At 40.4% G+C, this 26014-nt stretch overlaps 1 long non-coding RNA gene across 8 annotated transcripts in view; it reads right to left on the bottom strand.

Annotated features, from left to right (window-relative positions):
- LOC103160605 overlaps positions 1–26014 on the bottom strand; it is a 151398-nt gene that overhangs the window by 67848 nt on the left and 57536 nt on the right. For 5 of the 8 annotated variants that reach the window (XR_004768207.1, XR_004768202.1, XR_004768201.1 and 2 more), the window contains exon 3: positions 21736–21814. The exons of 1 other annotated variant lie outside the window; for it this stretch is intronic. This is a non-coding gene — a long non-coding RNA (uncharacterized LOC103160605). Of the gene's footprint in view, positions 1–21735; positions 21815–23980; positions 24030–25948; positions 26010–26014 lie in introns of all 8 variants that reach the window. 2 more of the 8 variants (XR_004768204.1, XR_004768203.1) reach the window with 2 other exon arrangements.

Raw genomic sequence — 26014 nt, forward strand, 5'->3', positions numbered from 1 at the left:
GAAGCTCAAAACCCAGTAATAACATAACTTCATTCTTGCTGGCATTAGGAAACATTTTTGAGACGTTTGGTAATTTTGTGATGTCTTTGGCTAAGTCATGAGTAAACGTAAAACTGAAGAAAAATGGTGGGGGGGAATCTTAGTATAAAACAAGGGGTTTCACTGAAGATAATGGATATGTGAACTACTGTGTGTTTTTTTTCTGGTATCTTTCTAAAATCTGCTGTGTTAAAATTCTTATCCTGTTAAAACAATCAGTTTTTGATATTATTTTTTCAACTGCCTTCTTCTTGCTTAAGAATTTCATACATGAATATGGTATATTTGTCATCTACTTTTAACTCAAATGTTCCTTTCAAGTTTGAATTAGCCATCTATAACTGTCTGAAGTTAACTACTGTCTTAATATAATAAGTTCAAATAAAAACTTGAGGAATGTGTTGAATTTATGATTTTTTCATTAGCTAGCTAAAATTTGTTCTGAAAACGAGAATGTGTCTCATTAGATCTACAGTTGAATTTTAAAATTTTATCTTTTAAAATTTGAGATTAAAATGGTCCACTTCATGTTGTTGTTCATCCAAATGCCTCTCAAAGGAAGAATTATTTGACTGGAAAATGTGTGGGGAGGTTTTTAAGAACAAATGGGCCACCACAAATTATAATCATGTGGTGTTTATATGTTCACTTGTAAGAAATAAGTGCCTATTTGAGTTTCTCTTTGGTTTGACAAACAGGTATGGTGTGCACTACTGTTGCTGATCCATCGAGACACTCAAGTTCAGACAAAAGCAATCCAATGTTCTCAGTCATTTTTGTTTATTTTAGCAAAACAACCCATGTGAACTCCACCCAAGCCTGGGAGTCAGCGTGCCCAGAGATAATTTTACTAGGTACATTCAGTGGTGTTTAAAGTTCACAAGGATGGCTTTAAGGGTTGGTCAATTTTCTTTTTATAGAATTTGACCTCATTCTTGGAGCCTCTTGGATGGCAGTATCGGGGAAACTTATGTCTATTCAAAGCTGCCATGAGGGGAAAGGGGTGCTGCAGGTTAGCACATTTAAATTAACACACCACTCTTAGTTATTGACCGATGTATTCAAAACCCATGTTTTACATTCAACCACGGTTTTCAGTGAACTGAATTAAACTGTGTGAGTGTAGGATGGCACATGTGAAATATGCGCAATGCTATCTAGAGTCCTAAATTTCTGAGCTGTGAAAGATCCATGTGTGTGCATATATATATATATATATATATATATATATATATATCATATATATATATGATAATATCTCTGTGTAGTGGTGTATGTATGATCATATGTATATGAGCGCCATCATGAGTTTGCCTGAACAAAAGAACTGTAGCTTATCAGAAATTCTCCATGGGTCACACGAGTCCACAGAATTCAAAACTACTGAAATGAAGGGAATCAGAAATATTTTTCTTGCATATATGTACCTGGTATATCTGTATAAAGTGGTTATGTATATGTGTAAAGCAAAACTTTGCAATACTGCTTCCATGACCTTCCATAATCGGAGCAATTAAGGACTGCTTGTAGGCTACCTCTTCTGGGGGGCGGGTCTCTTTGAACTTCGCTCTTGGTACTGCTTGGGACAAGAGGCCTAGCAGAGGAGTCTGTGGTGAGGCAGTTAGTACCACAGCAGGGGAGCACTGATGAGCTACCTGGTGGCATTAGATGGCATTGACATGATGTTAGACACATTCAAATAGTAAAGGACTCCACTTTGACAGTTTCTTTTAGTTCTCCTGATTACAGAAAACAAATAGGCCGGGTGTTGGTGGTGCACGCCTTTAATCCCAGCACTCGGGAGGCAGAGGAAGGTGGATCTCTGTGAGTTTGAGGCCAGCCTGGTCTCCAGAGTGAGTGCCAGGATGGGCTCCAAAGCTACACAGAGAAACCCTGTCTCGAAAAAAACAAACAAAAACAAAAACAAAAACAAAAAACCGAATCTGCCAGACTCTTTTCAATAGTTAGAACAGCCAGCCTCAAATAGTCTTCACAGATCATTTTATCTGACAAGAGTGTAATAACTTGTCCATGGCATTTCTTATGATGATAATCTTCCTTTAAAGACAAATGGTACTGGTTTTTAATTTGTAGTAAACTAGAAAATTCCTGTTTAAAGGAATGGATCTAATTTATAAAAGGAAGGGGATAACAAACTATAGAAAGGATACTGAGAGTATAGGAGCTATTGGAGTTAACAGCTGCCAGGAGAGGAAGAGTTAGCTTTCTTAAGCCTGTGGGCCCTGGGAGGTCTGGTGTGCTCCAGTGGACAGTCACACACCTAACAGTAAATGGGTAACACTACTGGCACTGGATGAGTTTTCAAAAAAGTGAGGTCATGATGCTGGGTGAGTATGGAATGGGGGAGTAGATCTAGGAGGAGAAAGGGGGTTAATAGGATCAAAATATAATGTAAGCAGTTCTCAAAGACAATAAATTTCTTCTAATTTATAAAACTAAAGTGACATTTGCAGGAAAATAGATGAACCTAGAAATTATTCTGTTAACTAAAATAACAGATTCAAAAGGAAAAATATTAAGTACTTCACCTCGTGGTTATTTTGGGGGGTTGGGGGTTTTTTTGGGGGGGTTGAGACAGAGTTTCTCTATGTAGCTTTGGAGGTTGTCCTGGAACTCACCCTGTAGACCAGGCTGGCCTCAAACTCACAGAGATCCACCTGCCTCTACCTCCCAAGTGCTGAGATTAAAGGTGTCTGCCACCAACACCCAGCGCTTCACCTCATTTTCATATCTTAAGTTTCAAGCTATTTGTACCAACTAAAATTCACATATACAAACATACAACTAAATTTTACGATTAATTGCATTGTTAAAATCTGTGAAAACATGATGCAAATATAAGTGATGCTTTTTATATTTTTACAAAGTATCAAGATATGTAATTATCAAATAAAAATTTAAATGTGTGTGTGTGTGTGTGTGTGTGTGTGTGTGTGTGTGTGTGTGTGTGTTTACTTGTCTTCTATTTTATTATTATGGGATAAGATTCATTTCAAAATTTTGACAAAAATATTAGTAAAAGAAATAAGAAAGGGAATACTTTTAATACAGATGATACAGGACCTGATAAAATTACAAAGTGGTAGGTAAATGACATAAACTTGATGAAAGCAAGAATAATTTGCTCATGATGAGAGGTGAAGAATTTTGGGGGAAAATCATTTTATTGAGGACAAATATTTATACCTAGCAACAGACGTCTCTGTGAAGCATATCTAAAGAGAAAGAAAAGGACAGGTAAGCACAAAGCATGCAAGCTATTTTATTTTTTTCCTTTCTTTTCAAATTTAAATTAGAAACAAGCCTCTTTTACATGTCAATCTCAGTTCCCTCTCCCTCCCCTCCTCCCCTGCCCCCCACAGGCCCGTATCCTAACCCCTTTCTGCTCCCCAGGGATGGTGAGGCCTTCCATGGGGATCATCAAAGTCTGTCATATCATTTGGAGCAGGGCCTAGACCCTCCCCTGTGTGTCTAGGCTGAGAAAGTAACCCTCTATGTGGAGTGGGCTCCCAAAGTCCATTTGCATAGTAGGGGTAAATACTGATCCACCACCAGTGGCCCCATAGATTGTCAAGACTTACAAACTGACCTCCTCATTCAGGGGGTCTGGAACAGTCCTATGCTGGTTTCCCAGCTATCAGTCTGGGGTTCATGAGCAACCCCTTGTTCAAGTCAGCTGTTTCTGTGGGTTTCTCCAGCCTGGTCTTGACCCTTTGCTCATCACTCCTCCCTCTCTGCAGCTGGATTCCAGAGTTCAGCTCAGTGTTTAGCTGTGGATATCTGCTTCTGCTTCCATCAGCTACTGGATGAAAGCTCTAGGATGGCATTTAAGGTAGTCATTGCTCTCATTATAGGGGAAGGTTATTTAAGGTAGCCTCTCCACTATTGCTTAGATTTTTAGTTGGTGTCATCCTTGTGGATCTCTGGACATTTCCCTAGTGCCAGAATTCCCTTTAAACCTATAATGGCTCCCTCTATGATGGTGTCTCTTTTCTTGCTCTCCTCTATTCTTCCCTGACTAGTTCTTCCTGCTCCCTCATTCCTCCTCTGCCCTCCACTTCTCCCCATCTCTTTTTTCTAACTCCCTCTCCCCTCCACTTCTCCCCCTCTCTTTCTTCTAATTCCCTCTCCCCTCCCCCTATGCTCCCAATTAGTTTAGGAGATCTTGTCCCTTTCCCCTTCTCCAGGGGACCATGTATGTCTCTCTTACAGTCCTCCTTGTTTCCTAGTTTCTCTGGCCATGTGGATTGTAGGCTGGTAATCCTTTACTCTATGTCTAAAATCCACATATGAGTGAGTACATACCATGTTTGTCTTTTGGTGACTGGGTTACCTCACTCAGGATGGTTTCTTTCGTTCCAGCCATTTGCCTTCAATTTTTTTTTCTGTTGAGTAGTACTCCATTGTGTAAATTACCACGTTTTCTGTATCCATTCTTCAGTTGAGGGGCATCTAGGTTGCTTCCAGGTTCTGGCTAGTACAAATAATGCTGCTATGAACATGGTTGAACAGATGTCCTTGTTGTATGTATGTGCATCCTTTGGATATATGCCTAAGAGTGGAATTGTTGGACCTTGTAGTAAATTGATTCCCATTTTCCTGAGGAACCTAGATACTGATTTCCAAAGTGGCTGTAAGAGTTAGGACTCCCACCAGCAGTGGAGGAGTGTTCCCCTTTCTCCACATCCTCTTCAGCATAAACTGTCATTGGTGTTTTTGATTTTAGCCATTCTGATAGGAGTAAGATGGTATCTTAGGGTTGTTTTGATTTGCATTTGTTTAGTGTGTTTTCAGATGCTCGTAACAGAAGGCATTCAAGAGCATCTCAGACAATAAGTGCCATTTCTGTGGCTCTAGATGTTGGGTCAGCTGGTCAATGACTTCAATAAGGAACCATGTTCTCACCATTATTTGCTGTCATCCATAGCCTGTCAGTGGGTCCGTTTAGGGTTGTCCCTACAGGGTCATGCTATATCTTCCATGGCATCAGCTGGAAGTGACCAGATTCAAGAAATTGTGTATCATTTGTGTTTTGCTTTGTTTCAAGAGCAAAGGAAACTAACCCAAAGATTCCCCTATTTTTTCCTCCTGTTTCTTACTTAAGCAAGTTTGCATTCCACATTCATACTGAATCAAATGTTGATTTCCCCATCCCCTCCCACACCCAAGAAAAGGAAAGTAATTACCAAAGTTGCCTTGGTGACATCCTGATTTACTTGGGGGCTAGAAATGGCTAATGAGGGCCATAAAGCGTGTTAAGTGAGGAGTTGTCTCTTGGCAAGGATGTGAAGGAACTGACTTCTGAGTAGGCATCCCATATTGTTACTATCTATTAAGATTAACAATTCCAGGCTGCTCAGAGAGGCTGAGACTTGACGTAGGAGATAAGTACTAATCTGTCATGGTCAAGAGTAGAACCCTGATACTATATGGAGAACATGCGCACAGAAGATGGTACTTTAACTTACAGCTTTTCTTTTTGAAGTTTCCAGATACAGTAAAATCTCAAAATAAGTAAGCAAGTGCTCTCCGGGTTTACAAACAATGATTGATGATCGTTCTGTATATTAAACTCTAAGATCCCATGAGCCAGAGAAATACAATAGAGAAAAAAAAGGGGGTTGTTGTCACAGTTTTAAGCCTCTGCTATTTTTAAAAGTCTCAGAGTAGTCACTATATGGGAAGTTAAGAAACAACATAAAATTTAGTATACATCTCCATATTTTGAATTTAACTTACAAAAGAGATACATGAAGAATTTTGTAACATGATTTTTTTCATTAGTGTTACAGAACTGTATCTTATCTGGAGCATAGGACTTATAAATGCTCAATCTGGCTCTGATGAATAAATTTCAGTTCCAAAAAGATATTTGAAATAGGTTATAAAAATCCACCTCATGCCCCTCAAGTATTTGTGTTTTAAATGCTTTTGAAGGTTAAATTGTGGGCTGTATGCTCCATTCCACAATGAATAAAACTAAAGAAATGGTTAAAACGGATCAGTTCTGAAGTGTGGAGTGTCAGGAGTGACCATCCAACAATTAAGTGTTTTGGCAGCTAACAGTGTCACATCCTCTGTATCTATTCTGTTTTTTTTCCCTAGCAACAAGGTTCTGATAGGAACATTTTAATACGAATTTTAAAGATGTAGACTATGATCAAAGTACAATGGTATGTATGTGTAAAGGTATCACATTAAAATCCATTATTTCATACAGCAACTTAAACATTTTAATAAGAATATGTGTGAAACAAGGTCCAAAGAAGAGTAACTCACTAGAGTTTACAATGGCTGTTCGGAGTCAAGTGGCAATTTGACTTCAGGTATTTCTGACCCCATGATCTATTGGACAGTCCTGCTTCTTGGGTGTTTGTACTAGGCATTAAGGACATACCATGAGCCAGGAATTGAACGGACAAGAAACTGTATTATCTCGACACACACAGAAAGACAAGGAGGTAAGGGGCTGCTACCAATCCCAAGACACCCTAACATCTAAAGAGAAGGGTCGTTGGTGTGTTCTTTGGTGTGAAGCCAGAACAGGAGTAGGTGTGGTAGGGATAAGCAGGCACACCCAAGGCATAAGAAACACACTGGCCAGGGCTGGGCTGGACTGGTGAGAAATACCTTTACAGTAAGACTGCCTTTTCCCAGGTAGGTGAGGTTCCCTTACTCTCACTTGTATATGCTGGAGGTGAGCCAGGCAGCCAATAGATGTTCTTCTGCTTGAAGATAGTATAGCCCAAATATTTTAAACACTAGTAATAGTTACTGTTCTCCAGAATGTTAGCAAGCAACTGTTCACTGGGCATTATTAAAATGATGATAGTCTTACCATGTTACCTTTGGGAAAGACTTCACTGATCCGCATGTCTGTTGCCTCAAGCCAGAATGCTGAGGCATTGCAGCCTGAGCTGTCATCTGGGTCAGCGTTATCTTAGCTATCTGTCACTTATGGAGATTAAGTATGATTGCTATGGTTGTTGGCCCAGATGGTGCCACTCAGTTTCAAATGCATGATTCATCATATGGAAAAGAATGAAATTTCTTTTAGCACATCAACATAACCAGCCAGACTTCACAATGACTGGCATGTTTTTTACTAGTGCATCCCACACTTGCCAGTGTTACCAAGAAAAGATTGCAGATTTCTGTAAGAAACTGAGTTAAAAATAGAACAAAGACCTGTCTCACGGGAGTAAGGTGGAGAGCAATAGAGCAGCCTATCTAATATTCTCCTGTGTCTTCCACATGCACAGGGACATTCACACCTGCACACGTGTGGGCATATACTACACACACACACACACACACACACACACACAACAAAAACTCATAGGAACTTGATACTAATTGAGATTTGGGAGCTGCTACTATAGCACTGTGCCTCTTTCTTTACTGTACTTCACATGGCTGCCCTCCACCCACCATATCTGCCACAGTGCCCTCACCCTCCTATCTCACTTGAATACTGAGATGTCTCTATATATACACATCCTGCACCCAGTATATTCACTCATCTATTTTTCTAAGGACTTAGCGATGCACTAATCTGAGCCCAAACCTTAGCAAATATTACCATGCAATCACATGACTCTTCTTGCTTCCTCAATTGTGGTGAGCAGGACCCACAGTTAGAGCTCATTGATTCTACCTCCTTTCTCCAGCCCGGATGCCAGTGGCGAGACACAGACTGCACCTCTCAGTTCAGGTTCATTTCTATGGCTCACACCTAAGATCTGCCAAAATTATATGCCTTATCCAAGAGATAATATTTATTTTAACTTGGCTTATCCTCTGCCCCCACTAGGATTTACTCAGAGCCAATTAAATAGAGTCAACCACCTCATATCTCACAGAAATTGGTATTATCTCTGTGTTTCTTACAGAGCCCAATTTACCAGTTGTTTAATATATGATATGTTGCTTCCTAAAGTAAAGTTCTGAGTCTTGACTAAGCCAATATCTAGTATAAGATCAGACAGAAACAAAGATTAGAAAATTTGTCGTCGGTTCCTACGTTATACATTATAGTGCAGTGTTTGAATATTCAGCTTCAATTGTGGCCACTTTCCACATATGTGAGCCTAGGCATGTGACTTGCTGTCTATGAGCTGCACCATGATGCCCCATAGGAGAAGAAAATAACATTCTCCTGTGATCCTGAGGACCTGGCAGACTGTGTGCCTGGCACCAAAGAGGTGTTCAGCCAGCAGTTGTTTTGCTATTGTTAGAAAAAGAACAAGGATGTCGTTGTGTCAAGAAAGACCATTGCTTTCCAGGCATGCTGTAACAAACAGGTCAGTAAGGAAAGAAAGGGACAAGCAAATCACTAGCACTAGAACTGAAGAAATGGAACCTGCAGTAAGGCTGGCTTATAAGGAGCATCACTTATCATAAACTGTCCAGGAGGCTCGGGGAGTATCCCTCTATGTAGAATGGGCTCCCAAAGTCCACACCTATGCTAGGGATAAGTACTGATCTACTATAGGAGGCCCCATAGATTTCCAAGGTCTCCTCACTGGCACCCACGTTCCTGGGGTCTGGGTCAGTCCCTTGCTAGTTTCCCAGCTATCAGTCAGGGGACCAAGAGCTTCCCGTTGTTCAGATCAGCTGTTTCTGTGGGTTTCACCAGCCTGGTCTGGACCCCTTTGCTCATCACTCATCCTCTAGGAGCAGAAAGGGTATGTGATAGGTAGGTTTTTAGTTGGGGGAGAAGGGGAGGTGGTAGGGGAGGAGGGGAGGGAGAGAGAACTGGGATTAACATGTAAAACAATCGTGTTTCTAATTCAAATTTTAAAAAAATGGAAAAAAAAAAGAGTTGCCAAAAAAAAAAAAAAACTTTCCAGGAGGAAATAAAAAAAAACAAACTGGAGGCCAGCCTGAAGACATGTCATCTTTGGTAGGTCTGCTAGATCATATCATCAAGAAGTCAGAAAGTAAAATATTTGATTCTGTAAGAATATGTTGTGTTTGAAGCAAGACCCAACCAATGGCTGAGAGTGTCTAGAGGACAGATGGAGGCAGAGTAAAAGGCATGGGAGCCAGCTTATCAAGACAGATGCAGTCACAGCAGTGATGATGAGGATGGCTGTGACGTCCACTGGGCATCCATTGTGAATCCATCTATTCTGTTTGTTCTTTTACCTTTTCTCCTATAAAAGTCACAACACTGTAAGTGGTTGCTTGGGTTCCACATGAGACAACTGAGCTTTGGAGTGGTCAGGGTTGGGGAGGACAGGACAACAGATGTATGCCTGAAACTATGCATTGAGTAAGTGCTCCTCCAGGCAGGATCATGACTGTGGATCTCTGAGTGGGGTGGGAGTCGCAGATCAATGAACATGGGCATCTCTCAGAATTCTCTTGAATCAGTTTGTATAGTGCACTCATAGTGAAACTATTACACATTTCTTCCCCTACCCCCACTTGCAGCACTACAGAGCAAACTGTGGGCTTTGCCAGGTAAGCTTGGCCAGACTTGAGCTATATCCCAACCCTACTGATTATTATATATCTTTATAACCTATGATTCTTTTTCCTCATTCTCAATCAGGACTGATCTTGTAGGTCACATGTGGACCTAAAACCAAGAAGAACTTGGGTGCCTCAAGTGTCAACTGAAGGCTGGCTGCACCATTTCAGATACTCCTTACCTCCATCCTTTCAACTCACACAGTTCTCTCACAAATCCACTAGAACTTTCCAGAGATCAGGTCTGAATAATGAATCCAAAATCTTCAATACATATTGCCTCATTCTTTATAAGTTAGGAAGAAAATCTCAACAAGATATAGAACAACATGTAATAACACAAGAGTGAGTAAATACAGGCACAACTCACAAAGCTAGACATTACAACTTACATGACAGCTCCACAGGGTCAGGTAGGTGGCAAATACCAGTCACACTAGCCCTTGGAAAATAAGAGCAGAAGTATCCTATAAAAAGAAGGATGGGTAGGGAAAGGAGGAGAAAGAGGAATAAGAGGGGGAGAAGGAGCAGGAGAAAAAAGAAGAAAGGAAGGAAGAAGCAAAGAAAAAGGTTACATACACGACAAAGTATAAATCTAGAAAAAATATGGTTTTGATTGAAACATAGAAGGTTCTAGCATGATGACATATGTCTTTGATCCCAGCACTTGGGAGGCAGAGGCAGGTGGATCTCTATCAATTCAAGGCCAGCCTGGTCTACATAGTGAGTACCAAGCCATCCAAGGGATACACAGTGAGACCCTGTTGAGAAGTTGGGATGGGGATGGGGAGAGTCATATATACATATACATATACATATACATATACATATACATATATACATACATACATACATACATGGGGAAAGCTAAAAGGAAAAATAATACACCACACCATGAACAGGGTTGACTCTGAGTGGTGGCAACAGAGGCAATTTTTCTGCTTATTGGCATTTTATATATCAGTTGTTTTATTAATTTATTAAGATATACTTATATATAACCCTAAGAGAGACATACATGGTCCCCTGGAGAAGGAAAATGGACAAGATCTCCTGAGCAAATTGGGAGCAAGGGAGGAGGCAGGAGGGAGCTAGAAGAATGAGAAGGGGAGAAGAGGAGGGGTGAGAAAGACATGAGGGAGAAGAAAGGTTGAGTCGGGGTCAGAATAGAAGAAAACAAGAAATAAGATACCATAATAGAGGGAGACATTTTAGGTTTACAGAGAAATCAGGCACTAGAGGAAGGTCTGCAGATCTACAAAGATAATACCAACTAACAATCTAAGCAACAGAGGAGAGGCTACCTTAAATGCCCCCCCATAATGAGATTGATGACTCTCTTATATGTCATCCTTTAGCTTCATCCAGCAGCTTGTGGACATCCAGCAGACACCCACAGCTAATCACTGAACTGAACTGGAATCCAGTTGCAGGGAAGAACAAGTGATGAGCAAAGGGGTCCAGACCAGGCTGGTGAAACCCAAAGAATCAGCTGACCTGAACAATGGGGAGCTCTTGGTCCCCACACTGACAGCTGGGATACCAGCATGGGACTGATCCAGACCCCAGGAACATGGGTTTAAATGAGGAGACCTTGGAAATCTACGGGACCTTCTGTAGTAAGTAGTTCAGTACTTATCCCTAAAGTAGGTGTGGACTTTGGGAGCCCAATTCACATAGAGGAATACTCCCTGAGCCAAGACACACAGGGGTGGGGGTGGGGCTAGGCCCTATCCCAAAGGATATGATAGACTCTGATGACCCCCTATGGAAGGCCTCATCCTCCCTGGGGCGCAGAAAGGATGTTATAGGTAGAGTTTTAGTTGAGGGAGGGGGTGGTAGGGGAGGGGAGGGAGTGGGAACTTGGAGTGACATGTAAAACAATCTTGTTTCTAATTCAAATAAAAAAAGATGGAAAAAGATATATTTATATATAAAGATGTATGTGTGTTACATATTATATTATAAATGTATGCAACTGTATATGATTATATAGAGGATATATTATATATAAAAATTAAGATATATAGGATATTTGTTGAGATATAAAAATAACAAATAATTATTATTTTTAATTGTTTGTATGTGTGTGTTTGGATGCCTTGGGCTGGAACTATAGCAGTTGTAAGTCACCCAATAGGGCTTCTGGGAATAAAACTCAGGTCCTCTGCAAGAGTGCTACACACTCTTAACCACTAAGCCATCTCTCAAACCCCACATTTTATATTTTAAAGAAGATTAGGTAAATATAAAATGACATTATTTTTCTATTTTATAATCATATATTGAATGAACAAAATGTGGGTTTTATTAAAAACCTTTTCATATTTAAAATAGTAAAACCTTTACTTAAAATGAATAAAAAGTATTAGCTCCCTGGAAAATCATAGCACATTTTGGAACTGTTTCTGTGTTGGACTCCTATTTTCCAAGCCTCCTATTTTCTCGGTCTGTAATGCTATAGCCCAGAAGTCTGGTTGCCTGTGGTCATCATAGCTGTTAAATAACTTCCTTGACATCCTGAAGATTTTGTCACTTTCTTGACTACCTCATAGATTAGGCTATAACAGATCTTTTGGGCTCTGTCAGCTATCGGGCCTCTTCCCAGCTGTCCATTTCCACAAACTGATACAGTAAAGCAAAGGACCACACAGGCAAGGGCTGGTTTTAATTGTTAAATGTTTCCCCGTTGTGTTTGGTTTCCTCCTTCTCCCTGGTGGACTCCACAAGAACTACTCTGTAAAGAGCTGCTCCTTCAGGACTTCCAATACAAATAGGAGCCAACTCCACAGCATATCCTTCAAAGAAATAGTCAGGTCACAAGCCAGTATTAGCCTATGACAACTCAGAACCTAAGAAGGAAAACGGGTGCCAGTTTGATTACAGAGAACATAGAAAATATCAAAGGACTCTTGTTACTGTCTTGCAGTGGCCAGAACATTCTTACATTTCTGTTCCAAAATACCTTGGCAGCCATTTTACTCCAGGGAGCCAGGGAGGGGAAAGTCTGTTCTTGCAACATTACCACCAGGCGAGGGGGAAAAACCCTGTCTTCCACACACACAAATAGGACTCTGCCTCTGACCTCATATACCCAGGAAAACAGACATTCCCGACATCTCATGTGTTCTGCCTAGATACCCAGAGCCACTTCTGAGATAAGAAAGTACAAGATACCCATAAGGGATTTTTTTTTCAGAGCTGTAATATAGGCAGCTGGCACTTCCACCTGCTGTCTGCTCTCCTTTAGTGAGCAGACAGATTCAGTCAGATTCATTTCTGTAAAGCAATGCTGCTCTAGATGACTGTACTGAAACCCCATCAAAGGTGCTGGGTGAGGGGGATCTAAATTACTAGAAAGACACTTTGACAAATAGTTAGTTTTCAAGGAAGTCTGGTGAATGCAATATGACGCTACATGACCCCAAGATTAAGGAACAGGATAGGTAGATAGATGGTAGATAGATAGATGATAGATAGATAGATAGATAGATAGATAGATAGATAGATAGATGATATAGAGAGATACATGCAGTGACAATGAAGAAGAGTATGTATCTGAGAGGAATGTTGACATGGGCATTGGAAAGAAATCGTAAGAGAATCTGGAGCAAGTTTCTAGTCTATAAAACCAAAAGCACTTGCCCTCACTTTGGGTCTGAGGATGTAAATTGTATGGAAGAGACCTAAGCCTTACAAAAGCACCACAAATCCTTTCCTGACCTAAAACAGGGACAATCCACCCTCCCCTGCTTTCCTGCAGTGAGATCAGATGATCTCTAATATTTGTGTTATTCGTTGATTTCTTTGGAATTTTGGAAAAATGAATGAATCAGTGCTAAAGAAAATTACAAAAAAATAATCAGAGATAAAGCCAACTAGAAAGACTTTCTGGTGAGTGTCCAGGGCATTGGTATTTGTGTTGCTGCCTCCCCAAGAAGGCTTCCACACTGGTTTTCCCCAGCTCTCTCACAAGATCCAAACAATCTTGGAAAAAATCTACACGGCTCATTTATGCTTTTCATTTTACCAGACCATGGGGAAACCCCAAGATTATACACATCTCCTTCCCTAGAGGAAAGGGGAGCCCTAAAACACTGCATAAGAAAGTCTCAGCTAAGATTTTAAAGGCTCTCAGGACAGGCTTGTAGAGAAGGAAAACGCACACTCACCTCACAGGAAGAAAATATACAAGAGGAATTGATTACAAGAAAGAATGTGGGATGCCCTGAAATGGTTACTTAAAATATAGGGCAGCACAATTGAGCCAACACTGTTGACACAGGTGTGGGAAAGCCAGCCCCGAAACTGTGACCATGGGAAAGCTGTTCCCATTACCTATCTATCTTGTGGCGACATGAGCAGGGGAGAAGTGTCCTCTACCCTCTGCCCACCCATTAACTCCTGGGACAGCTGAGAGAACTGGCTTTGTGATCATAAGAGCGGGAGAGCTGTCTTTGACCCCCACCCGCTGCAGCACTCAGGAGAGCAGGCCCTGCACCGTGACAGAGCTGCACAAATGAGCCAATCCGGTTAGCGCAGATGTGGGTGAGCCAGCCTCGATGAAATGAACATGGATGGCTGTCCCCATTTCCCATCTGGTAGACCAACCCTACAGCTGCCCAGGGTTATGACTAGGGTTATGACTTGGCTTGCCCCATCTGCTGGAGCATATGAAGGGAGCTGACACGCAGACCCAAAGCTGCAGGATCTCCAAAACACGGGGCGTCAGAAGGATGTCCAGGAAGAGTCCTTGTGGGGGCCCAGCATCAAACGTAGAGTGGAGACCAGGTGCCTCGAACCAGACAAATGGCTCTTTGCAATGAACACTTGCAAGTACAGGTGTATGGACAAATGGGTACGTGGCATGACTTGTTGGGGAGCATTGCAGCTTCCAGGGTTGAGATTTTTAATTCTTATTTTATTTTTCTCATTTTTTCTCTTGAATATTATTTTATTCAGGGTGCATGCAGGGGTGGAGGGCAGATGCAAAGGGACAGGAATGAATGAGAAAAATACACACACACACACACACACACACACACACACACACACACACGGGCTAGAGAGATAATTCAGCAGGCAAAAGCACTAGCTGCTCTTCCAGAGAACCTGGGTTTGATGTCCAGTCCCCACATGGCTGTTCACAGTTCCAGGAGGTCCAATGTCCTTTCCTGCCACCAGGCACAGATGTGATATACATACACAAAGACACATAGGCAAAACACCATACATATAAAAAAAATACAATAATAAAATAATTTTTAAATACATATATAGTCTACAAGAACTTATTAGAAATGTAAAGCCCTGGACTTTCTTCTGAACTGAGTTTTATTTAACAAGATTTGCTGTTTTCTGGGTTTGAGACACACCCCGAGGTTCATTAAGTCCCTTTTTCTCCCCTGCCCCAAATGATGTAACAAAGCTTTAACTGCCATAGCAGGTAAAGGCAGGCCTAACTGCTGAAAACAGTATCAAGTGGAGAAGAGCTTTTGGTTGCTATTTAAAAAAAAAAAAAAAGTGAGGTGTTTCAGAAAGCATTATGAAACTACTCTAACACGTACAGGAAGAGGCTAAATGGAGATTTCAGTTACTGGTAGGTTTGATATGAGTCAAATGACTAACAGCTACCAAACACTGGGCGGGGGAAGACACAAAACCTGAAAGCAAGAAAACAATCCAAATTAGCGAGGACATCAAGAGAAGCATCCAGTCAGTCAAGTGCTGAACCTAGTAACAATCTGTCTAAGATACCACAATTAATAAAAACAGGTACAAATAAGAACATGGTACATAGAGAGGGATCAGAATATTAATTTGTAGGCAAACATCTAAGTATCATTGAACAAGATGCTTGAGACCCATCCAAGGTCTAGAAATCCATTATTTAGAGGTTCCATTGGCACTTCAAAGCATGTTCTGAAAAGACCCAACGGGGTAGAGAGACAAGTCTCATTCTTCTTACAAAGAAAACATCAGATAGCTCACTAATGGTAGGGCATGTAATAGGTTAAAGTGCTCTCTACCTATGTCCAGAACTTCACGACTAAGCCTCCTGTGAAATCCCTGCCTCATAAACACCTCAGAAGAAAAGGACTAACAATGACCAAATCATGACTATTTTTCTTCTATTTTTGTAGCCAAATACAGTTTCAGCGAAGACCTCCTTCTGGAATCACAGCTAAGAGAAGTGAGAAACTGAAATTTTATTTTTGTTTAAGCTAATTATTTATATTAAACTGAGTGTCAGTTATTGGAAATCTTTAGGTATGTTGAAAACAGTTTGAATACATGAACCCACTTTTTCAGGTGTGAAAGTTATAAAAACTTAAAAAAATATTTCTAATAGCAATCTGATGTTCTGACACAAGCTATAAGTAGACAATAGTCCAGATATTAAATATGTCTGTGAAAAGAATGCAAATTTTTTCAATATTTTTACATTTACTATATGTTAAATTGGTAATATAAAGATATTGAAAAAAGTGAAATATATTAAAAGTATACTAAATTAAATCAGTCTAACAAAGAGACAAAGAGTGGTGGTGGTGCATGCCTTTAATCCCAGCACTTGGGAGGCAGAGGCAGGCTGATCTCTGTGAGTTTGATGCCAGCCTTGACTACAGAGTGAGCTCCAGGACAGGCAGGGCTGTTAACAAAGAGAGAAACCCTGTCTTGGAAAAAATCCATTTATATGGGGAATCTAAAAATTTTATTTCAACTTTTTACCACAAAAGTAGAAATATTTCTATAGATAGAAAAATGGTTGTAGGTAAAAATTATTTCAACTTCTCTCCACAAAAGTAGAAATATTTCTATAGACAGAAAAAATGGTTGTAGGCAAAGTGAGAGGCAGAAATGGAGCAAATCAGTATATCTAAAAGCAACAACTCTAGAGTCTAATACACAGTGTGAGGGCTACTGCCATCAGTAGTCTATCATATTCAGGATTTCTATTAAATGAGCTAGTTATTGTTCTTGCCAAAGGGAGAGAGAAAACAGTTATCTATGTAAGATGTTAATTTGTTTCACTATGTTAACCATTTTACTACATCCACGAATCTCATAATATGGTGCATATCATAAATACGCACAATAACTGTTTATGAACATGAGTGCATAAGGAAGTTAGGGGACAACCTTAGTTATCATCTTCAGGAACATCATTGACCTTCTATGAGACAGGATTGCATTGGCCTGGTGCTCATCAAGCAGGCTAGACTGCCTGAAAGTGAACCTCAGAACCCCCTGTCTTCTGCCTCCCCAGTGCTGGAACTACAAGTGTGCACCACCACCCACGGTTATGTTATGTGGTTACTGGGACCAAACTCAGTTCCCACCACTTGCAAAACAAGTGTGTACCAACTAAGCCGTCCCTTTACACCCACAATAACATTATTGTTGTTGCTTGTTTGGTTTTTCAAGACAGGGTTTCTTTGTGTAGTCCTGGCTGGCCTGGAACTCAATTTGTAGACTAGGCTGGTCTTGAACTCACAGAGATCCACCTGTCTCTGCCTCCCGAGTGCTGGGATTAAAGGTGTGGGCCACCAACACCTGGCCACAATAACGTTTTTAACCAAATGATCTTATCTATTTCTTCTTAACTTTGTGGCATGTCTATATTTTGAGTTATACAGGTGGCTTATGTTTTATTTCCTTTAGATGGCCCTGCTCTATGAGAATCTATTAGTTTACTTCTTTGTTTATGTTCAACAAAGGAAAGTCCTTTAATCTGGTGGTACTAGTATTCGGCTTTTCTATCAAGTATACCTAGTTTAAGAAAGACACGAACTCTTAGAAAACAGCAATAATGCCATTTCTCCCTACCTTGCCCATTCCCCAGGTACTGTAAAAGGTGAAGCAGTGCCCTGTTCACACACACACATAAATACCCTGCTCTTCAACACTTCCCAACTATACAATGGAAATGGTTCAGGAATGTATTCTCCAAAGACAAACTCCCATCTCTTCCTGCTCCTTTGTTTCAGGTGAGTGTAGCTCCTCAGCTGTTCCTCCTCCTCTGCTGTTGCTGCTGTCTATGGAAAGGGCTGATCATAGAAGAAGCCCCTCAGCCTGTTCCTCCCTGCCTGTCTTCCAGAAGCTACACACACTGACTGGCAAGCCTGTTTCAGTAACAACATTACGGCTGGTTCTTCACACCCTCTCCCTACCAAATGAATACCCAAAACTCACAGCTTGGGCTTGTGGTTTTAAGAAACAAGCTTGGAACATGTCAGTCCTGCCAAGCTCCTGCTCATCCTCCAAAATGCTGCTGAGAATTCCTCCTTACATGAAACCTTCCTAAAGACTAACTGCTAACACACAAAATCGTTTTCTCTGCCATTGTCCTCTCCAGTATATTTCAAGGAAAGCGGAATAGTCCAAAATGTGCATTCTCATCCCCAGTGTTCTGCCAGCTTCCACCTCACCACGGTAGTATCTGTAATAAAAGCATACATACATCCTTAGCAAGGATAAAGATGTTTAACAGGTGATACCCACCAGTAATCCCAGCTCTGACAAGCTGAGACAGAAAGACCTCAGGTTGGAAGCTAGCCTGGGCTACACAGGGAGACCTTGAAAAGACAGGGGTGGAAGAGAGGAAGAGGAAAAGGAGAGGAAGAAAAGAAAGGGGGTGAAGAGGGAAAAGAAAAGAAGAGGAAGAATGAGAGGCAGGACACAGTGAACCAGGAGCCAGAGGAAACAGACTGAAACTGGAAGCTTGAGCATAGTGTACTACAATCCCAGGGTGACCATACGACTCTGTACCTATCCCTCCTCAGGGCTTAGCTTAGGAACAGTTCTTTTAAGAACTGTTAACTTTTAACTTTTAACTGTTAACTGTTAACTTTTCTTTTTAAGTCTGTTTCTGCACATAAGACAAATCTTTCTTGGCTTTTTTCTTCTAAATTTGTTTTATTTGGGACAACACTTACCAGTGTGATATAGGTGCTCACTGACCAAGCACACAAAGTGAAACAAAACATCTTTCTTTGTAAGTATGACCTTAAAAATTCTAAGACTCCAATATTAAAATCCCCCCCGGCTGTACTAAATGACTATAGACCTACCCTGCACTGCATTTTCACTTGCATGGTCTTATTTCAACCAGTTTCTCCACCAGAACAGCCACATGAATATAAGTTTTCAAAAGAATTTAAAGTTGACATAGACTTCTGTTTAATATACCCATTGGTGTTTAAGCATATAAGATGGTAAGTAGAAAGTTTCTGGTAGTTAGATGGGTTAACAGATTTTTTTTCACATCAAATAAAACTAATGATGTTACAAACAGTATATTCTGGAGGCTTTCCAAGAACTGCCAATCACTTCCACTTAACAGAAAACAGCAGTGTATTCTTAGAAATCTCTATGTTCTTTCCTGGCTGCACAGTGCTGGGGGAGCAGGGGGTGGCTACTGTTCTTTGAGGTTGTGCATATCAAATACATGTGACTTGGTGTGAAAATGTGAGGGGATTTTCACTAATTCTACATAGTTTACCAGAAAAGAAAAAAGGCACACAAATTCTCTTAGAAATATTTTGCAAAGGTATGGAATGGACTTACAATGCCCAGATAATTTTTGCATAAATTGTTTGTTTTTTGATATTATAATAAAATTATATCATTTCCTCATCCCTTTTCCTTCCCAAACTGTCCCGTTTGTTCTCTTTACTCTCTTTTCAAATTCATGGTCTCTTTTTTCATTAATTGTTGTTACACACATATATGAATACATATATTCCTAATGTTACTTACAGTGTTAGTTGTATGTATGTTTTCAGGGATAACCTCCTCCCTGAAGACTAGCTTTCATGGTGCCAGAAGGCACTATGCAAGCTTCTAAAGAAGGGAAGCAACCAAAGTCTTACCCAGCATGACACCTTTAAACCAACATCAGTGACCAGCACGACACAATAACCTTAAGGGTGCAGTAGTGGAACACATATGTTGCCAGTAACTAACAGCCCAACGGCTCTCTAACAAGACTTTAGACAGGCCCAACATGAGGAAAACCATGCCTGGTACTAGAAACCTGTCAACTACCTGAAGCTCGTGAAGTCATGGATTTTGGATGAGAACCTACAATCACCATTTTATTAAACCAGCACAAGTCCTAACTACATTCTAAATATTTGTCCTTATACCCACAGATAAAGTGTGGTGTAAGGACCTCACCCCTCATGAAGGAAACTTCTCTTTGCAATAGACCATTGCAAAAAACCACAGACAATCAAAACTGCAGAGTTGTGGAGCTCAGTCCCAGTGGATAAATACATAGTACAACTCCTGCTCCTAAGGCTCAAGGAACACTGTGGAAAGATTGTTAAGAGCCAGAGGAACAGAGTGTTTGCTGTGAAATGTGTCTCCTAAGAATGTCAAAAGTCTCATGTGACTTTTTTGGATTATAAAAACACTGTCCTAAATATTAATAATGCTTTACAGGAAAAGGGTAATTCCCTTGGTAAGAAAATAACTGAAGCTGACTCTGTTTTGTTTTTTTTGTGTGTGTTTGTTTGTTTGGTTTGGTTTTAGTTTTTCGAGATAGGGTCTCTCTGTGTACCTCCAGCTGCCCTGAAACTCGCTCTGTGGGCCAGGTTGCCCTTTAACTCACAGAAATCTGCTATCTCTGTCTCCTGAGTGCTAGGATTAAAGGTGTGCACCATTCTCTGTTTTTAATAGTGAAGGTTATTTTTTTCCTTATTCCTTTATCTGACTATCAGACAGATACTGCTTCTCATGTCCTGTACAAAATTTAAAGACAGGGTTAGTCTCACAGAAATTAAGAAGAGAAAATAAGGCATTGAGAGAGCTATACAAAATAATTCATACTATATATATAAAAAAGGAATGGCCTGTGACAACACTACCTCTCAATGCCAATTATATCATATTGGCATTGGTTTTTACACTTAAGTTTTTAACTTTCCTAAAGATTTCACTTGATATATCCTATCACTGCCTATAAACTAAGATAATGAAGTTATCTCTAACTTTACCATAAGGAAATACAAGTCTAGAGAGCTAAATGATGTCTCTAATCATACAAAGTAATATATTAACCAGCGACAAACCCTGCCACATCACCTTCTGTACAAGGAAGATTATAAATCCATGGTACCTCATCATGCTGGCTAACAACTTCACAAGTTAGAATGTCCTATGGTCCTGATGCTTTGGTTCTTTGTTACCTAACATAGCAGTTGACCACATTTTACTAAGCATCTGTTGTCTAATAATATTGACTTAGGTTGTGCTAGAAGCAATTCCTGTGTGGGGCAATTCTTGGATGGAGATACCACTATTTTCATGCTACTAAAAGAAGAATATTAAGGTGTGGAGAGCTGAAGTTGTCTGTGAAAAATTACCTAGGTAACAATGACCAGAAAGGAAGTTGAGCCTTGGCTCTCTAACTTCAGAGTTCACAGCTAAATTAAACCTTTCTAGGACTTTTCAAGTGATATTGCATCTCAACTTTCAAGCAACAAAACAACTTAACTTGAAGGTCAACAAAATAAGAAGTAGATGAGAGCTGCTCTCCGCACAGCCAGAGATTTACCTTGCTAGTGAAAATTAATTTAATCTAAGACAAAATCAGTAACGATAAGGGATAAAATGCCTCTTAGGACAGTTACATACAAAATAGTCAGTTCTGTACTCCCCTATTATGTCTATCTTAGCTTATAAGATTATTGAGCTGTTAGGTGTGGTGGGGCACACATAAAACTCCAGAGCAGAGGAAGCTAAAGCAGGAAGGTTGTAAGCTGAAGGCTGGCCCGACTCATATAAAGTATTTCAGACAAGCCTGGACTACTTAACACGGTGCTGTCTCCAAATGAGAATATATGGATTGTTCTGAGGAAGCCTAACACCTCTCTGTTTACCAGAGGCAAATTCTGTTACTCTGTGACTCCCATGCTGGATGTTTGACACAAACCCAGTATCTCAGCTCTGCCAGATTATAGCTCCAGTCATATGTTATGTGTCACATGTCCCTTGCCTTTGCCAGGGAGGTCTATATCCTTCCTTGCTGCTCTAGAAAACACTGGCCCAATGTCCCAACTATTGTTCCTCCTTGGAAATATCCTTGATTGCAGCCTTCCTCTCTAACCAAATGATTACTCATTTGACTTAGACCTTCCCACCTGTCTTGATGGGATGCCCTGCCACATAATATGGCATTAGTTCACTTACATGCCATCTTCCAGACAATGTTGGCATTTGCGGAGCAAGAACCTTGGCATCTTTGTGTCTCCGTGGCCAAATACAGCATCTGGAATGAAACCATTCAGTAAGTTTCAATGAATGGAACAATCAGCTAACCCATGAATTCTAGATACTCCTAACAAGAACATTATTCTCCTAATCTTTAGCCTAAAACATAACTAAAACTAATGTATCTCCTTCTTATATAATATTCTAAACACCTGACAAGATTAGATTTACTTTCTTTGGGGGGAGGGAGTTTTGAGGCATGGTTTCTCTGTGACTTTGGAGGCTGTCCTGGAACTAGCTCTTGTAGACCAGGCTGGTTTCAAACTCACAGAGATCTGCCTGCCTCTGTCTCCCAAATGCTGGGATTAAAAGTGTGTGCCACCACCGCCCAGCTTAGATTTACTTTCGTATATTTCCATAAAGTACAATTATCAAGCTTTCTGAATCATTGTCAGGACAAGTCCATCCTAGTTCTGACTATTTAGATGTGAATATATAACCTATAGTTACCATAGATGCAAAGAAAGTAAAAAGGGACAGTGTTGGGGGAGGGGCAGGAACTCTGAGAAGGGGGGAGGAAGAAGGGTAGGTAACACTAAGGATATTTTAAAAAGCCATATGGAGTTATATTACTTTATGTGTACTGGAAATTACCTATAATAATACTAATAATAAAAACCCATAGACTTCCTAACAAAAATCCCAGCACCATGCATAGGAAACCTCCTTTACAGTTGTTGGTCAGGGGAGTGTAAGAAACTCCCAAAGCCATTTCTTTAGGTTGTATTCCAGAAAATTGAAGTAAAACCCTATTGCTGAAGACACCACATGCTTTAGACACAGGACTTGGAGAAAGAGCTAGACCTGACCTAGAAGCCTCCCTGCTAAGGACTAGTTTTCATGGTAAAAAGCACTCAGTAGTCCTATCCAGCTGTGACAGTTACAAACCACAACAATGGCCACAATGACAAGCTATCCCAAAAGGTGCAATAGGAGCACTTAAATAATAGGGATAACAAAGAGCCACCTAATTGGATTTAAGACCTGCTCTATAGAAGGGACCTCATGCCTGTCACTGTAAACGTACACAACTATGAATGGCTGGTGAGGCCATGGAACCTACAGAAAAACCGCTACTACCACCTTCTTAAACCAGTATAATTTCTGACTATCTTTGAAATACTTATCCTTATGCCCGCACACTTCTTTCTGCAGCAGGTGTAAAGCAACAAGTGGTCAAAATGCAGAGAACAGTTGACTGTGGGGTACCCATTCCTGACTGGCACATCTACAACACACCCATCACACTCAGGTTCAGGGAACATTGTGGAAGTGGAGGTGGAGAGGCAGTAAGGGCCAGAATGTCAGCACATCTGCTGTGAGATTGTATCTCCTATAGAGGACAGAGAAGCTGCACTGATAAAACCTCAACAATATGCTTGTCTGAACAGTAGCAAATGAAATACCAATATTGATATGGAAATCTCACAAGGTCCCATTCCTATATTAAGAGCTATAGGCAATTAATTAATTAAAGAGGGAGAATTAGTTTTCCCAAGGGACAAGGCCCCTTGATAGGTTATCTAATCCCAAAGTGGTCAGCCCTAAACACATATGCATATGGGCAACAATAAATGTATTCAGCTAGTTGTATTTATAAATTCACACATGTGTGTAACATTAATAAATAATATGATGTCATGAAGTTAAGAAGGAACAAGAAGGACACAGGAGTTAGAGCTAGAGGGGAAAGGGAAATGAGGCTGATACAGTATTCATATATGGAATTCTCAAAACATAATGACTGTTTATTTGGTTTTCCTAAAGTAAATAAGAACCCATCAGCATTGAACCTAAGGCATCAGAAAATAGAGCAGTACTTCCCATTATCTATATAACAGTGTGTACCTCAGACAATCACAGTCTTAGGAGTTCTCTGATGAGAAAGCCAGGGTAGATTATATACAGTTAATGAGGGTTTTTTTTTACTGCATAGCTTGTACCACTAAAAGACATTCCCTACCTAGAAGGGGCAATTTGACCAAAAAGAAAATGCTATGTGCTTCAAGAATTAGATATGTGATTTTAATATTTCTTCTACTCCTCCACTACCAGAGATTTTTCGGAGGCTATGACGCCAGGGAAGAGCATGGGGAAGAACAGGACTATAGAACAAGGGCTGAAGTGGGGGTTACCATTTTATATGTCCCACGGTGTCTTTTACCTCATTATCTTTAAATGAGAAAAACAGAATCTAAAGGAGTCTAAAAGGCCTAGAAAGGAAAAGAAAGGTAATGAGTGATGAGGAAAGAGAAGAACATTGCACTGCCCTTTCTTTGGTGTCAGTGGTGTGCATCTGATGACATCAACTACCCACAAGAAAGATCTCCTAAAGCATGAGTTCCTGGAATGAAATCACTCTAGCCTAACCGATTTTGCTTCTAACCTGGCTGTAGCCACTACATACTAGAGTCCACCTTACAGGCCACTTAGTAACTTGCCCACCATGTCCCTGCCAATCTTGACTAAAGCCATCTATCTTAGTAGAAGACACTTTCTACTGTGGTTTGGATGTGGTTTGAATGTGTCCCCAAAGGTGCATGTATTAAAACATAATCCCCCTTGTGGCATATTCAGAGGATAGAAACTTCATCCAACTATGATGTTTAGAGGTTTGGTCTTTGGAACATGACAAGACTAAATAAAGTTACTAAGGTAAAGCCTTCATGATTAAGACCTGATGGCTTTATAAAAGGGAGAGAGACCAGAGGAAATAAACACACACACACACACACACACACACACACACACACACACACACACTCCCTGACTCTTGACAAATGATGTCTTGGCCCACCTTAGAACTCTTGCAGCAAGAAGGCCATAGTTAGAAGAAGACTTTTATTTTGGACCTTCAGAACTATGAGTCAAAGTAAATCTCTTTTCATTATTATGCTACCTAACCATAGGTATTTTGTTATATTAATGTAATAAAAATTCCAAGCTTGATGGTATTTTATTTGATTGGTTATTTATGATTTGAGAAAACAAATTCAGAAATTATGTGTCCTCATTTATTACAAGAGCCCATCCAGTACTGTCACGCTGTTATTACCATTGCAAAACCACAAAGAGACCAGTGGTTATGCCTCTAGAGAAAGCTCAGCACGGGTCTCTGAAGAATAATACCCTTACTTTGCAGCTTTGGAAGAAGTTTAGAGTACTTTAGTGAACCACACTTTCTCAAACCAAGGCTTTGTACATGTATTACTCAGAGTTCTCTACAGAGAATATACATAAACACATGAAGCAGGACTGAATAGCCTGGATTCAATAGTCCATGCTGGATACTCCCACAATGGCCATTTGTGTACCAAGAATCTATAGCAGTTCATTCCAAGATAGAAGCCTTAGGAAGGAGAGATCAGGGATGAAGCTGCTGACTAAGACAGGAGACCTGGAAATCCTGTATCATCATGGATCCACATGGAAAAGCTTAGGAAACTAGTATCAGATGTCCATGGGGGATGGAAGCAGCATCAAAGGCCTGCTCAGGAAAAATCAAGCCTCCACATGCTTGCTGGCTTCCTCTTCCTTTTGCTTTTGTTCTGTTCCGGCTTCCCCTCCACCTTAACTACTATCCCGCAGGCCAGATGTCTCTGGAAATGCCTGCACTGGCACACCCCAGAAGTGTGCTTTCATAATCTCCTAGGCAGACCTTTCTCAGTCCAATCAAGGTGGCAGTCTGTTAACCATTACAATACACATTGTCTCATCTGCCTAGGGTACCTTCTCCCACTGCCTTGCTGATACCCCAGCTGAACCTAATCAAATGTTGTTTTTCTTTCAGATACATCTCATGAACATTAGTTACATTCCCTTGCATCAGGTGGCATTTTCTTTATCCCTTCAGGCATTGTTTGTTCAATGTTTCCCTTCCCTGAAGATTACCAAGTCCATAAGGTTCAGGGTCCTTTCTATCTTGTGTACTAATGGAGCAGGAAGTACAAGTATGGGATAGTCTGATTTTCTTTATTTCATACAAGTGGAGAGAAAGGGAGATATCTTAGGAGGAAAATGCAAGAGTAAGATTATAATTAATATACATCCAGTGATTTATGTATCAGGCACTAGGCTAAGAAGATTGGCACTGTAAATCATAGCAGGCCACAGATCTTGTTCAAAAACTTACAGTTATTATCTTATTTGACTCAAAATATAAATGGTTGGTAAAGCAGGAACATATCTGGATTCTGAA

This window comes from Cricetulus griseus, chromosome 2 (genome assembly GCF_003668045.3).
Source record: "Cricetulus griseus strain 17A/GY chromosome 2, alternate assembly CriGri-PICRH-1.0, whole genome shotgun sequence".
NCBI classification, from domain to species: Eukaryota; Metazoa; Chordata; class Mammalia; order Rodentia; family Cricetidae; genus Cricetulus; species Cricetulus griseus.